The sequence below is a fragment of the Myxine glutinosa genome, chromosome 1, assembly GCF_964187855.1.
Source record: "Myxine glutinosa chromosome 1, kmMyxGlut1.1, whole genome shotgun sequence".
NCBI classification, from domain to species: Eukaryota; Metazoa; Chordata; class Myxini; order Myxiniformes; family Myxinidae; genus Myxine; species Myxine glutinosa.
Genome location: NC_136261.1, coordinates 335,638,126 through 335,651,536, shown reverse-complemented (window position 1 = coordinate 335,651,536; position 13,411 = coordinate 335,638,126). Strand labels below are relative to the sequence as shown.

Sequence of the window (13,411 nt, the reverse complement as noted above, 5' to 3'; positions counted from 1 at the left end):
TCGAAATGTCAAATGTGGTTTTTGTTTCTTTTAAAGGTCACATTAACAAAATCTAGAATAATTTCAACATAATTCCAATGAACTTTTGGTTCTAAGACATCTTGAAAAGTAAGTTCACCCCCATAAAAAAAAAATTCCATATTAAATGCCAAGTCTGTAATAATCGCAGGCAGGTTGGTCGTGGGCAGATTCAAAAGTATAACAAAAGAAATGAGCCACTCAAATAACAGTTGTATATTATAACAAGTAAACGAAAAACATGTTTTAGAGCTACACACTTTATTAAAAAAAGAAGTTTTAAACCAATTTTTTTTAAATTAAAAAAACAACATTTTAAAAATTAAATTTTGCTATATGAAAATGTGCCAGAAAGGAGGGCCGTGATCCAAATTTCAGCTCTCTAAGACATATGGAACCTAGATAACTAACGGCTCAAAGATTTGAAATGGGACAAACAAACAAAGTTCAGATGAAGTGAAATAAAAGTGTGTAATAAAAATATAAATTCATAAAAGAGATGGAGTGAAATTAAAATAATCATATTCAAAAGTATAACAAAACAAATGAGCCACTCAAATAATAGTTATATATTATAACAAGTAAACGAAAAAATATGGTTTAGGGCTACACACATATATATATATATTAAAAGTTTTAAACCAATTTTTTTTAATTAAAAAAATTAATAAATACATTTTGATAGATGAAAATGTACCAGAAAAGAGGACCGTGGGACAAATTTCAGCTCTCTATGACGTTTTTCAGCTCTCTAATTTGGTCAGAATCCCATCACTGGTTCACAAGTTATCATGGTAACAGTATTGTTTTACCTAACATGACCTCTGACTTTTGACCATTGACCTCGTGACCTCAAAATCTAATCAGTTCATCGTTACCCTATTATACATATCTGTGCCAAGTTTGACTAATACACCTTTCGCCGTTCTCAGGTTATCATGGAAACGAAAATCTATCACGGACGGACGGACAACCTGAAAACATAATGCCTCCGGTCAATTCGAATATTATGATCAATTCGTTCAAAGGCTTTTAAAAAATATCTGTAAGAACTACAGTGGATATTGAATTTGGATTATCAGCATTTTCTTACAGCTGATGAAACATTCCTATTAAATAATGACAAGTTGATAACTTTCTTTCATTGCCATCTTACTATAATTCACCAAATGTCCGTCCGTCTGTCTGTCTGTCTGTCCGTTCGAAGGTACCGCAAAATCGGCTGAACCAATCGCAACGATATTTTGGGTGGTTAATCCTGGGATTCACGAGCCTCGATCTTGTATTAAAAAAAAAAAAAAAAACATCTCCAGGAGTAAAATAGGTTATTTAGTTTTTCCAATTTCAGCTTTGGTCTCCAGCATTCTCAGGTTTGGACTCCCGCATAACATTCGCGTTCGCATAACGTTCATTGTGACGATGTTTTCATTGTGACGATGTTGTTTTCCTGGGTGCCGCACAAACGGCTGCACCGATCGGACCCAGTGACCTCAGACAAAGACCTTTTATAAGGACACGGGTTGAATCTCTGCTTGAGATAATTCCAACCCCCTCCCCGCCATCACGGCCGGCTCTCCAACTCACAACCCCACGAGATATGCGGAAAGGATGACCCAAAACCAATTATCTTCTTTTCGATTCGTATATAAACATCATTAAAACTAAAAATAATGACCTCGGCGAAAGTTCAAACGTAGAACAGTTTATATAGGCCACGGGTAGTTTATAAGGACACGGGTAGTTTATAAGGACACGGGTTTAATCTCTACATGAGAGAATTCCACATAGCCATTTGGGCTGTGTATAAGCTAACAGATCGCTGCCTCCATCGATCTTGCCAAGGCCGTAACAGCTATCGGCTCAAAATCCTTTTAACTGTTCATTTGGTAGTTTTTACAATGAAGGAAACATTAACAATGTTGTTAAAAGTTTATTTTGTGATTAATTTGTGATTGGTGATATGTTGTTTGGAATGAAAAAAGAGATATCGAGTTCAAGTGAATGATGACATGCCGTGATGGTTTCTACTTTCTGAATGTGAACTTTGCGGATCGCCATATGCTGATTCGCCATGGTCCCACGATCGATGTTTCTATACGTGAACGTACCCGTTTGTTTGCGAACGGGTACGTTTTTCATGGAAGTCCTTCACGAACTTGCTGTCCACGTCTGATGTGCGACTGACGGTGCTACAGGAATGTGGAATTTATTGGTTTCATGCTTTAGCATTCGCCGTATCTGCATTGCCTGTTTGCTTCTGGCCTCCCACCCGTGCATAGCATGGGTATCTCGCAAGGAATCATTCCCTTGGATTATAGCAGCCGCCAACCCTAACGATACATAGCAGGGTCTTACAGCCGCCATATTGGTGCTCACCGTCACTGCGATGCGAAGTTATGTTGTATCGCCATTATATATGACGGTACCCGCTCTAAGGGCGGGGCTTCAATTTGGAGGCGTGATTTATATAAACATCCGTTAAATATCACACGCAAATCATCAAAATCTAAACAGTATTTTTAGAAGTATATCTTACTAATATGAATATGAATCGTTTAAAATACAAAAGGCCTTCAATTTCTGATATTTTACCTTTTCATTTGGGCCTCCCAATTGAAGCCCCGCCCATAGGGCGGGTACCGTTGCTGGTACTGATTAATACGAATTTTGTCGCAATATCCTCGAGAAGTCATTTTGCAATAAATGATTCCGCAACTTTTGCGAAATAGCTCGTCAGTGCTATTGGTCTCAATTCCCATGAAGTGGGCAGTTGTGAATTTGGAATGGGTGTCACTTCTGCGTACTTCCAGCGATCCTGAAGCCTCGTCTGTTCAAATGATGCATTTAAGACATCAGTGAAGAGAAAACTTAATTCATAATCAAATTCACGAATTACTCGCACAGGTAAGTCCACAGAAATGCTTGCTTTCTTTGTAATTTAAGTTTATGTAAATAGTTATAGACCTGTTGAGGTTGAACACTGGGAGATCTTAACAGGGAGGGAAGGAATTCTGGTAATTTTGTTCTATCAATTCTTGGTGAATGGCCTGCCATAGTAATAAAATTTTCATTGATTATGTTATGTGCTTTTTTGTACTGTTGTGAGTCAACATCATCTGAATCAAGACCTGGTATCGTTATAAAGGCTGAGTCCTATGGACCTTGAATAAATATTTTCATCTGTTTATACCAATGTGCAAGATTTTATCAGATTTTAGCTTGCAGAACCCTGGTATTATAATAATCTTCTTAGCTTGAGAAATATATTGTATGGTCTTATTTCTCAGGTAATCCCAAAGAGCTGTGTTACCTTGATGCCATGCATACTATACTATACTATCTATATTATAATAGCCGTAGATGATTCTGTCTGTCTGTCTGTCTATCTGTTGGGTGTCTGTCCGGGGTGTGGCTTACTCGGTTTGCAGAGTAGCTCCACCCATAGCTCCACCCATTCTGGGAGTGGCTATAAACAAATATCCACCATTTTATTAACTCGCATAGCTTTGAGTCCTGTTTTGTAGGCCCGTGGTGTCTTGCTCTCCCCCAGTTTTATTTCAAATCAAATTCGATAAATCATTTCATTTTTCACAGTCGCTAACATAGTTTTAGACTCGGTTGAAAAAAAACGGGAAGAAAATCCGATGAAAGTTGCCGTTTATAGAACGAAATGAATTCTCAAAGGCCTGTAACTTCAAGGCCATTGAGTCTCTCTCACGCCTTTATCTCCAATCTAACTCACCATATGATTTCATTTTTATCGATGGTTTTACTTTTAGACTCGGTGTCAGCAATAATTGAGAACAATCCACACACGCGGGAAAATGCAGAGATATATTTTTTAAAATCGCGTCATGGTGTATCATACACCGCCCAACATGACACCGCCGGCAATGTGTCGATATATATTAAAAATTCGCTTTTGCTTTTCCGTTATGATATATTACTATTTCGTTTGATGATAGTCGTCACAAAAACGTCAACAATGATGCCGACATATATTTCTTCGTTTTTATTTCATTCAACATATTAGCCGGAAGTAAAATATGTTTCAGGAAATTACCGAGAGATATTTCTTCGTTTTTTTTATTAGTTATGTGCGCATACACTTTAAATAGGTTTATTTGAAATCTTTAATTTTCCACAAACATTCCACACACGCGGGAAAATGCAGAGATATATTTTTTAAAATCGCGTCATGGTGTATCATACACCGCCCAACATGACACCGACGGCAATGTGTCGATATCTATTTTAAATTCGATATATCATTTCATTTTTCACAGTCGCTAACATAGTTTTAGACTCGGTTGAAAAAAAACGAGAAGAAAATCCGATGAAAGTTGCCGTTTATAGAACGAAATGAATTCTCAAATGCCTGTAACTTCAAGGCCATTGAGTCTCTCTCACGCCTTTATCTCCAATCTAACTCACCATATGATTTCATTTTTATCGATGGTTTTAGAGTCGGTGTCAGCAATAATTGAGAACATTCCACACACGCGGGAAAATGCAGATATATTTTTTAAAATCGCGTCATGGTGTATCATACACCGCCTAACATGACACCGACGGCAACGTGTCGATACATATTAAAAATTCGATATATCATTTCATTTTTCACAGTCGCTAACATAGTTTTCGACTCGGTTGAAAAAAAACGGGAAGGAAATCCAATGAAAGTTGCCGTTTATAGAACGAAATGAATTCTCAAACGCCTGTAACTTCAACTTCAAGGCCATTGAGTCTCTCTCACGCCTTTATCTCCAATCTAACTCACCATATGATTTCATTTTTATCGATGGTTTTGGACTCGGTGTCAGCAATAATTGAGAACATTCCACACACGCGGGAAAATGCAGAGATATATTTTTAAAAATCGCGTCATGGTGTATCATACACCGCCCAACTTGACACCGACGGCAACGTGTCGATATATATTAAAAATTCGCTTTTGCTTTTCCGTTAAGATATATTACTTTTTCGTTTGATGACAGTCGTCACAAAAACGTCAACAATGATGCCGACATATATTTCTTCGTTTTTATTTAATTCAACATTATTAGCCGGAAGTAAAATATGTTTCAGGAAATTACCGAGAGATATTTCTTCGTTTTTTAAAATTAGTTATGTGCGAATACACTTTAAATAGGTTTATTTGAAATCTTTAATTTTCCACAATATAATTTACTTGCCATTTATCATTTGATGATTACGAGACAAATTCCTCTTGAGGATCGTGACAATTCATGCGCTGCGTGGAAACTTCTATTTCCAAAATGAATGAGACGATCGATGAAGAACGCAGACTTGAACAGGATGCAGCAAGAAAACGAATGAGACGGGCGAACGAGTCCATCGACGAACGTCAATGCAAACTTGCGGGGTCACCCGTGGGAATCCCACGGGCATGGATGTGTGTGACATTTCGACATATTGAGTTACATGCTGCACATTCATTTTTACAAAATGGTTACTGGCAAGTCATCAGATCCAGAAATGGTGTAAAAACCACCGTTTAGAGGCCATTTTTCCCCGCAAAGCGGGGGTTGGCCTTTTCGGGGACCGTGGTAGTTGTTGTTTTTTTGTCCCCTTTTTGAAGCAATGTTTTACGGCCGGATGCCCTTCCTGACGCCAACCCTTTTTGCCGCCTTCAACGACAAACAGGGAATTACCAGTGAACTGGTACTCAATTAGCCGACCTCGGAAGGATGACAGGCTGAGTCAACCCCCCTGGCATTAATTCGGCGATCGACCGAGATTCGAACCCAGGATCCTAAGCCGGCACCCTAGCCGCTAGCCCAACACCAGAAATGGTGTCATGAACACAATTTATTTACGCACAAGCACAAAAGCAAGACGGGCCGATTTCCGATTCCGACGGGCGAGACGGGCCGATTTCCGATTCCGACGGGCCGATTTGGAGCAAGAAAAAGAACGAGACGGGAGCAAAAGGAGAGAAACGAGACGGGGAAAGCCGATTGGAGAGGCGAGTGAGGCGCGATTGGAGAGGAGTGTGAGGCGCGATTGGAGAGGAGTGTGAGGCACGATTGGAGAGGAGTGTGAGGCGTGATTGGAGAGGAGTGTGAGGCACGATTGGAGAGGAGTGATTGGAGGGGAGTGTGAGGCACGATTGGAGAGGAGTGTGAGGCACGATTGGAGAGGAGTGTGAGGCGCGATTGGAGAGGAGTGTGAGGCGCGATTGGAGAGGAGTGTGAGGCGCGATTGGAGAGGCGTGTGAGGCGCGATTGGAGAGGCGTGTGAAGGATTGGAGAGGAGAGGAGTGTGAGGGATTGGAAAGGAGAGGGATGTGAGGGTTTGGAGAGGAGAGGAGTGCTAGGTGGAGAGAGGAGAGTGTCAGGTGGAGACAGGAGAGTGTCAGGTGGAGACAGGAGAGTGTCAGGTGGAGAGGAGTGAGGGGTCACATATTATGTGAAATAAATAAATTGTGTTCATCACACCATTTCTGGATCTGATGACTTGCCAGTAACCATTTTGTAAAAATGAATGTGCAGCATATAACTCAATATGTCGAAATGTCACACACATCCATGCCCGTGGGATTCCCACGGGTGACCCCGCTAGTCTATATTATAATAGCCGTAGATGATTCTGTCTGTCTGTCTGTCTATCTGTTGGGTGTCTGTCCGGGGTGTGGCTTACTCGGTTTGCAGAGTAGCTCCACCCATAGCTCCACCCATTCTGGGAGTGGCTATAAACAAATATCCACCATTTTATTAACTCGCATAGCTTTGAGTCCTGTTTTGTAGGCCCGTGGTGTCTTGCTCTCCCCCAGTTTTATTTCAAATCAAATTCGATAAATCATTTCATTTTTCACAGTCGCTAACATAGTTTTAGACTCGGTTGAAAAAAAACGGGAAGAAAATCCGATGAAAGTTGCCGTTTATAGAACGAAATGAATTCTCAAAGGCCTGTAACTTCAAGGCCATTGAGTCTCTCTCACGCCTTTATCTCCAATCTAACTCACCATATGATTTCATTTTTATCGATGGTTTTACTTTTAGACTCGGTGTCAGCAATAATTGAGAACAATCCACACACGCGGGAAAATGCAGAGATATATTTTTTAAAATCGCGTCATGGTGTATCATACACCGCCCAACATGACACCGCCGGCAATGTGTCGATATATATTAAAAATTCGCTTTTGCTTTTCCGTTATGATATATTACTATTTCGTTTGATGATAGTCGTCACAAAAACGTCAACAATGATGCCGACATATATTTCTTCGTTTTTATTTCATTCAACATATTAGCCGGAAGTAAAATATGTTTCAGGAAATTACCGAGAGATATTTCTTCGTTTTTTTTATTAGTTATGTGCGCATACACTTTAAATAGGTTTATTTGAAATCTTTAATTTTCCACAAACATTCCACACACGCGGGAAAATGCAGAGATATATTTTTTTAAATCGCGTCATGGTGTATCATACACCGCCCAACATGACACCGACGGCAATGTGTCGATATCTATTTTAAATTCGATATATCATTTCATTTTTCACAGTCGCTAACATAGTTTTAGACTCGGTTGAAAAAAAACGAGAAGAAAATCCGATGAAAGTTGCCGTTTATAGAACGAAATGAATTCTCAAATGCCTGTAACTTCAAGGCCATTGAGTCTCTCTCACGCCTTTATCTCCAATCTAACTCACCATATGATTTCATTTTTATCGATGGTTTTAGAGTCGGTGTCAGCAATAATTGAGAACATTCCACACACGCGGGAAAATGCAGATATATTTTTTAAAATCGCGTCATGGTGTATCATACACCGCCTAACATGACACCGACGGCAACGTGTCGATACATATTAAAAATTCGATATATCATTTCATTTTTCACAGTCGCTAACATAGTTTTCGACTCGGTTGAAAAAAAACGGGAAGGAAATCCAATGAAAGTTGCCGTTTATAGAACGAAATGAATTCTCAAACGCCTGTAACTTCAACTTCAAGGCCATTGAGTCTCTCTCACGCCTTTATCTCCAATCTAACTCACCATATGATTTCATTTTTATCGATGGTTTTGGACTCGGTGTCAGCAATAATTGAGAACATTCCACACACGCGGGAAAATGCAGAGATATATTTTTAAAAATCGCGTCATGGTGTATCATACACCGCCCAACATGACACCGACGGCAACGTGTCGATATATATTAAAAATTCGCTTTTGCTTTTCCGTTAAGATATATTACTTTTTCGTTTGATGACAGTCGTCACAAAAACGTCAACAATGATGCCGACATATATTTCTTCGTTTTTATTTAATTCAACATTATTAGCCGGAAGTAAAATATGTTTCAGGAAATTACCGAGAGATATTTCTTCGTTTTTTAAAATTAGTTATGTGCGAATACACTTTAAATAGGTTTATTTGAAATCTTTAATTTTCCACAATATAATTTACTTGCCATTTATCATTTGATGATTACGAGACAAATTCCTCTTGAGGATCGTGACAATTCATGCGCTGCGTGGAAACTTCTATTTCCAAAATGAATGAGACGATCGATGAAGAACGCAGACTTGAACAGGATGCAGCAAGAAAACGAATGAGACGGGCGAACGAGTCCATCGACGAACGTCAATGCAAACTTGCGGGGTCACCCGTGGGAATCCCACGGGCATGGATGTGTGTGACATTTCGACATATTGAGTTAGATGCTGCACATTCATTTTTACAAAATGGTTACTGGCAAGTCATCAGATCCAGAAATGGTGTAAAAACCACCGTTTAGAGGCCATTTTTCCCCGCAAAGCGGGGGTTGGCCTTTTCGGGGACCGTGGTAGTTGTTGTTTTTTTGTCCCCTTTTTGAAGCAATGTTTTACGGCCGGATGCCCTTCCTGACGCCAACCCTTTTTGCCGCCTTCAACGACAAACAGGGAATTACCAGTGAACTGGTACTCAATTAGCCGACCTCGGAAGGATGACAGGCTGAGTCAACCCCCCTGGCATTAATTCGGCGATCGACCGAGATTCGAACCCAGGATCCTAAGCCGGCACCCGAGCCGCTAGCCCAACACCAGAAATGGTGTCATGAACACAATTTATTTACGCACAAGCACAAAAGCAAGACGGGCCGATTTCCGATTCCGACGGGCCGACGGGCGAGACGGGCCGATTTCCGATTCCGACGGGCCGATTTGGAGCAAGAAAAAGAACGAGACGGGAGAAAAAGGAGAGAAACGAGACGGGGAAAGCCGATTGGAGAGGCGAGTGAGGCGCGATTGGAGAGGAGTGTGAGGCGCGATTGGAGAGGAGTGTGAGGCACGATTGGAGAGGAGTGTGAGGCGTGATTGGAGAGGAGTGTGAGGCACGATTGGAGAGGAGTGATTGGAGGGGAGTGTGAGGCACGATTGGAGAGGAGTGTGAGGCACGATTGGAGAGGAGTGTGAGGCGCGATTGGAGAGGAGTGTGAGGCGCGATTGGAGAGGAGTGTGAGGCGCGATTGGAGAGGCGTGTGAAGGATTGGAGAGGAGAGGAGTGTGAGGGATTGGAGAGGTGAGGGATTGGAAAGGAGAGGGATGTGAGGGTTTGGAGAGGAGAGGAGTGCTAGGTGGAGAGAGGAGAGTGTCAGGTGGAGACAGGAGAGTGTCAGGTGGAGACAGGAGAGTGTCAGGTGGAGAGGAGTGAGGGGTCACATATTATGTGAAATAACTAAATTCACACCATTTCTGGATCTGATGACTTGCCAGTAACCATTTTGTAAAAATGAATGTGCAGCATATAACTCAATATGTCGAAATGTCACACACATCCATGCCCGTGGGATTCCCACGGGTGACCCCGCTAGTCTATATTATAATAGCCGTAGATGATTCTGTCTGTCTGTCTGTCTATCTGTTGGGTGTCTGTCCGGGGTGTGGCTTACTCGGTTTGCAGAGTAGCTCCACCCATAGCTCCACCCATTCTGGGAGTGGCTATAAACAAATATCCACCATTTTATTAACTCGCATAGCTTTGAGTCCTGTTTTGTAGGCCCGTGGTGTCTTGCTCTCCCCCAGTTTTATTTCAAATCAAATTCGATAAATCATTTCATTTTTCACAGTCGCTAACATAGTTTTAGACTCGGTTGAAAAAAAACGGGAAGAAAATCCGATGAAAGTTGCCGTTTATAGAACGAAATGAATTCTCAAAGGCCTGTAACTTCAAGGCCATTGAGTCTCTCTCACGCCTTTATCTCCAATCTAACTCACCATATGATTTCATTTTTATCGATGGTTTTACTTTTAGACTCGGTGTCAGCAATAATTGAGAACAATCCACACACGCGGGAAAATGCAGAGATATATTTTTTAAAATCGCGTCATGGTGTATCATACACCGCCCAACATGACACCGCCGGCAATGTGTCGATATATATTAAAAATTCGCTTTTGCTTTTCCGTTATGATATATTACTATTTCGTTTGATGATAGTCGTCACAAAAACGTCAACAATGATGCCGACATATATTTCTTCGTTTTTATTTCATTCAACATATTAGCCGGAAGTAAAATATGTTTCAGGAAATTACCGAGAGATATTTCTTCGTTTTTTTTATTAGTTATGTGCGCATACACTTTAAATAGGTTTATTTGAAATCTTTAATTTTCCACAAACATTCCACACACGCGGGAAAATGCAGAGATATATTTTTTAAAATCGCGTCATGGTGTATCATACACCGCCCAACATGACACCGACGGCAATGTGTCGATATCTATTTTAAATTCGATATATCATTTCATTTTTCACAGTCGCTAACATAGTTTTAGACTCGGTTGAAAAAAAACGAGAAGAAAATCCGATGAAAGTTGCCGTTTATAGAACGAAATGAATTCTCAAATGCCTGTAACTTCAAGGCCATTGAGTCTCTCTCACGCCTTTATCTCCAATCTAACTCACCATATGATTTCATTTTTATCGATGGTTTTAGAGTCGGTGTCAGCAATAATTGAGAACATTCCACACACGCGGGAAAATGCAGATATATTTTTTAAAATCGCGTCATGGTGTATCATACACCGCCTAACATGACACCGACGGCAACGTGTCGATACATATTAAAAATTCGATATATCATTTCATTTTTCACAGTCGCTAACATAGTTTTCGACTCGGTTGAAAAAAAACGGGAAGGAAATCCAATGAAAGTTGCCGTTTATAGAACGAAATGAATTCTCAAACGCCTGTAACTTCAACTTCAAGGCCATTGAGTCTCTCTCACGCCTTTATCTCCAATCTAACTCACCATATGATTTCATTTTTATCGATGGTTTTGGACTCGGTGTCAGCAATAATTGAGAACATTCCACACACGCGGGAAAATGCAGAGATATATTTTTAAAAATCGCGTCATGGTGTATCATACACCGCCCAACTTGACACCGACGGCAACGTGTCGATATATATTAAAAATTCGCTTTTGCTTTTCCGTTAAGATATATTACTTTTTCGTTTGATGACAGTCGTCACAAAAACGTCAACAATGATGCCGACATATATTTCTTCGTTTTTATTTAATTCAACATTATTAGCCGGAAGTAAAATATGTTTCAGGAAATTACCGAGAGATATTTCTTCGTTTTTTAAAATTAGTTATGTGCGAATACACTTTAAATAGGTTTATTTGAAATCTTTAATTTTCCACAATATAATTTACTTGCCATTTATCATTTGATGATTACGAGACAAATTCCTCTTGAGGATCGTGACAATTCATGCGCTGCGTGGAAACTTCTATTTCCAAAATGAATGAGACGATCGATGAAGAACGCAGACTTGAACAGGATGCAGCAAGAAAACGAATGAGACGGGCGAACGAGTCCATCGACGAACGTCAATGCAAACTTGCGGGGTCACCCGTGGGAATCCCACGGGCATGGATGTGTGTGACATTTCGACATATTGAGTTACATGCTGCACATTCATTTTTACAAAATGGTTACTGGCAAGTCATCAGATCCAGAAATGGTGTAAAAACCACCGTTTAGAGGCCATTTTTCCCCGCAAAGCGGGGGTTGGCCTTTTCGGGGACCGTGGTAGTTGTTGTTTTTTTGTCCCCTTTTTGAAGCAATGTTTTACGGCCGGATGCCCTTCCTGACGCCAACCCTTTTTGCCGCCTTCAACGACAAACAGGGAATTACCAGTGAACTGGTACTCAATTAGCCGACCTCGGAAGGATGACAGGCTGAGTCAACCCCCCTGGCATTAATTCGGCGATCGACCGAGATTCGAACCCAGGATCCTAAGCCGGCACCCTAGCCGCTAGCCCAACACCAGAAATGGTGTCATGAACACAATTTATTTACGCACAAGCACAAAAGCAAGACGGGCCGATTTCCGATTCCGACGGGCGAGACGGGCCGATTTCCGATTCCGACGGGCCGATTTGGAGCAAGAAAAAGAACGAGACGGGAGCAAAAGGAGAGAAACGAGACGGGGAAAGCCGATTGGAGAGGCGAGTGAGGCGCGATTGGAGAGGAGTGTGAGGCGCGATTGGAGAGGAGTGTGAGGCACGATTGGAGAGGAGTGTGAGGCGTGATTGGAGAGGAGTGTGAGGCACGATTGGAGAGGAGTGATTGGAGGGGAGTGTGAGGCACGATTGGAGAGGAGTGTGAGGCACGATTGGAGAGGAGTGTGAGGCGCGATTGGAGAGGAGTGTGAGGCGCGATTGGAGAGGAGTGTGAGGCGCGATTGGAGAGGCGTGTGAAGGATTGGAGAGGAGAGGAGTGTGAGGGATTGGAAAGGAGAGGGATGTGAGGGTTTGGAGAGGAGAGGAGTGCTAGGTGGAGAGAGGAGAGTGTCAGGTGGAGACAGGAGAGTGTCAGGTGGAGACAGGAGAGTGTCAGGTGGAGAGGAGTGAGGGGTCACATATTATGTGAAATAAATAAATTGTGTTCATCACACCATTTCTGGATCTGATGACTTGCCAGTAACCATTTTGTAAAAATGAATGTGCAGCATATAACTCAATATGTCGAAATGTCACACACATCCATGCCCGTGGGATTCCCACGGGTGACCCCGCTAGTCTATATTATAATAGCCGTAGATGATTCTGTCTGTTGGGTGTCTGTCCGGGGTGTGGCTTACTCGGTTTGCAGAGTAGCTCCACCCATAGCTCCACCCATTCTGGGAGTGGCTTCATATAATTATAAACAAATATCCACCATTTTATTAACTCGCATAGCTTTGAGGCCTGTTTTGTAGGCCCGTGGTGTCTTGCTCTCTCTCCCAGTTTTATTTCAAATCAAATTCGATATACCATTTCATTTTTCACAGTCGCTAACATAGTTTTCGACTCGGTTGAAAAAAAACGGGAAAAAAATCCGATGAAAGTTGCCGTTTATAGAACGAAATGAATTCTCAAAGGCCTG

The 13,411-nt window shown here is 41.3% G+C and overlaps 1 protein-coding gene across 6 annotated transcripts in view; it reads left to right on the top strand.

Moving 5' to 3' along the window:
• The window catches only part of TYMP (thymidine phosphorylase), a 92,112-nt gene that overhangs the window by 40,255 nt on the left and 38,446 nt on the right, over positions 1-13,411 (top strand). Inside the window, exon 1 of one of the 6 annotated variants that reach the window (XM_068097651.2) lies at positions 2,707-2,922. The exons of the other annotated variants lie outside the window; for them this stretch is intronic. The gene's annotated coding sequence lies outside the window, so the exon portion shown is untranslated. Of the gene's footprint in view, positions 1-2,706; positions 2,923-13,411 lie in introns of those variants that run through there. 6 annotated transcript variants of the gene reach the window in all.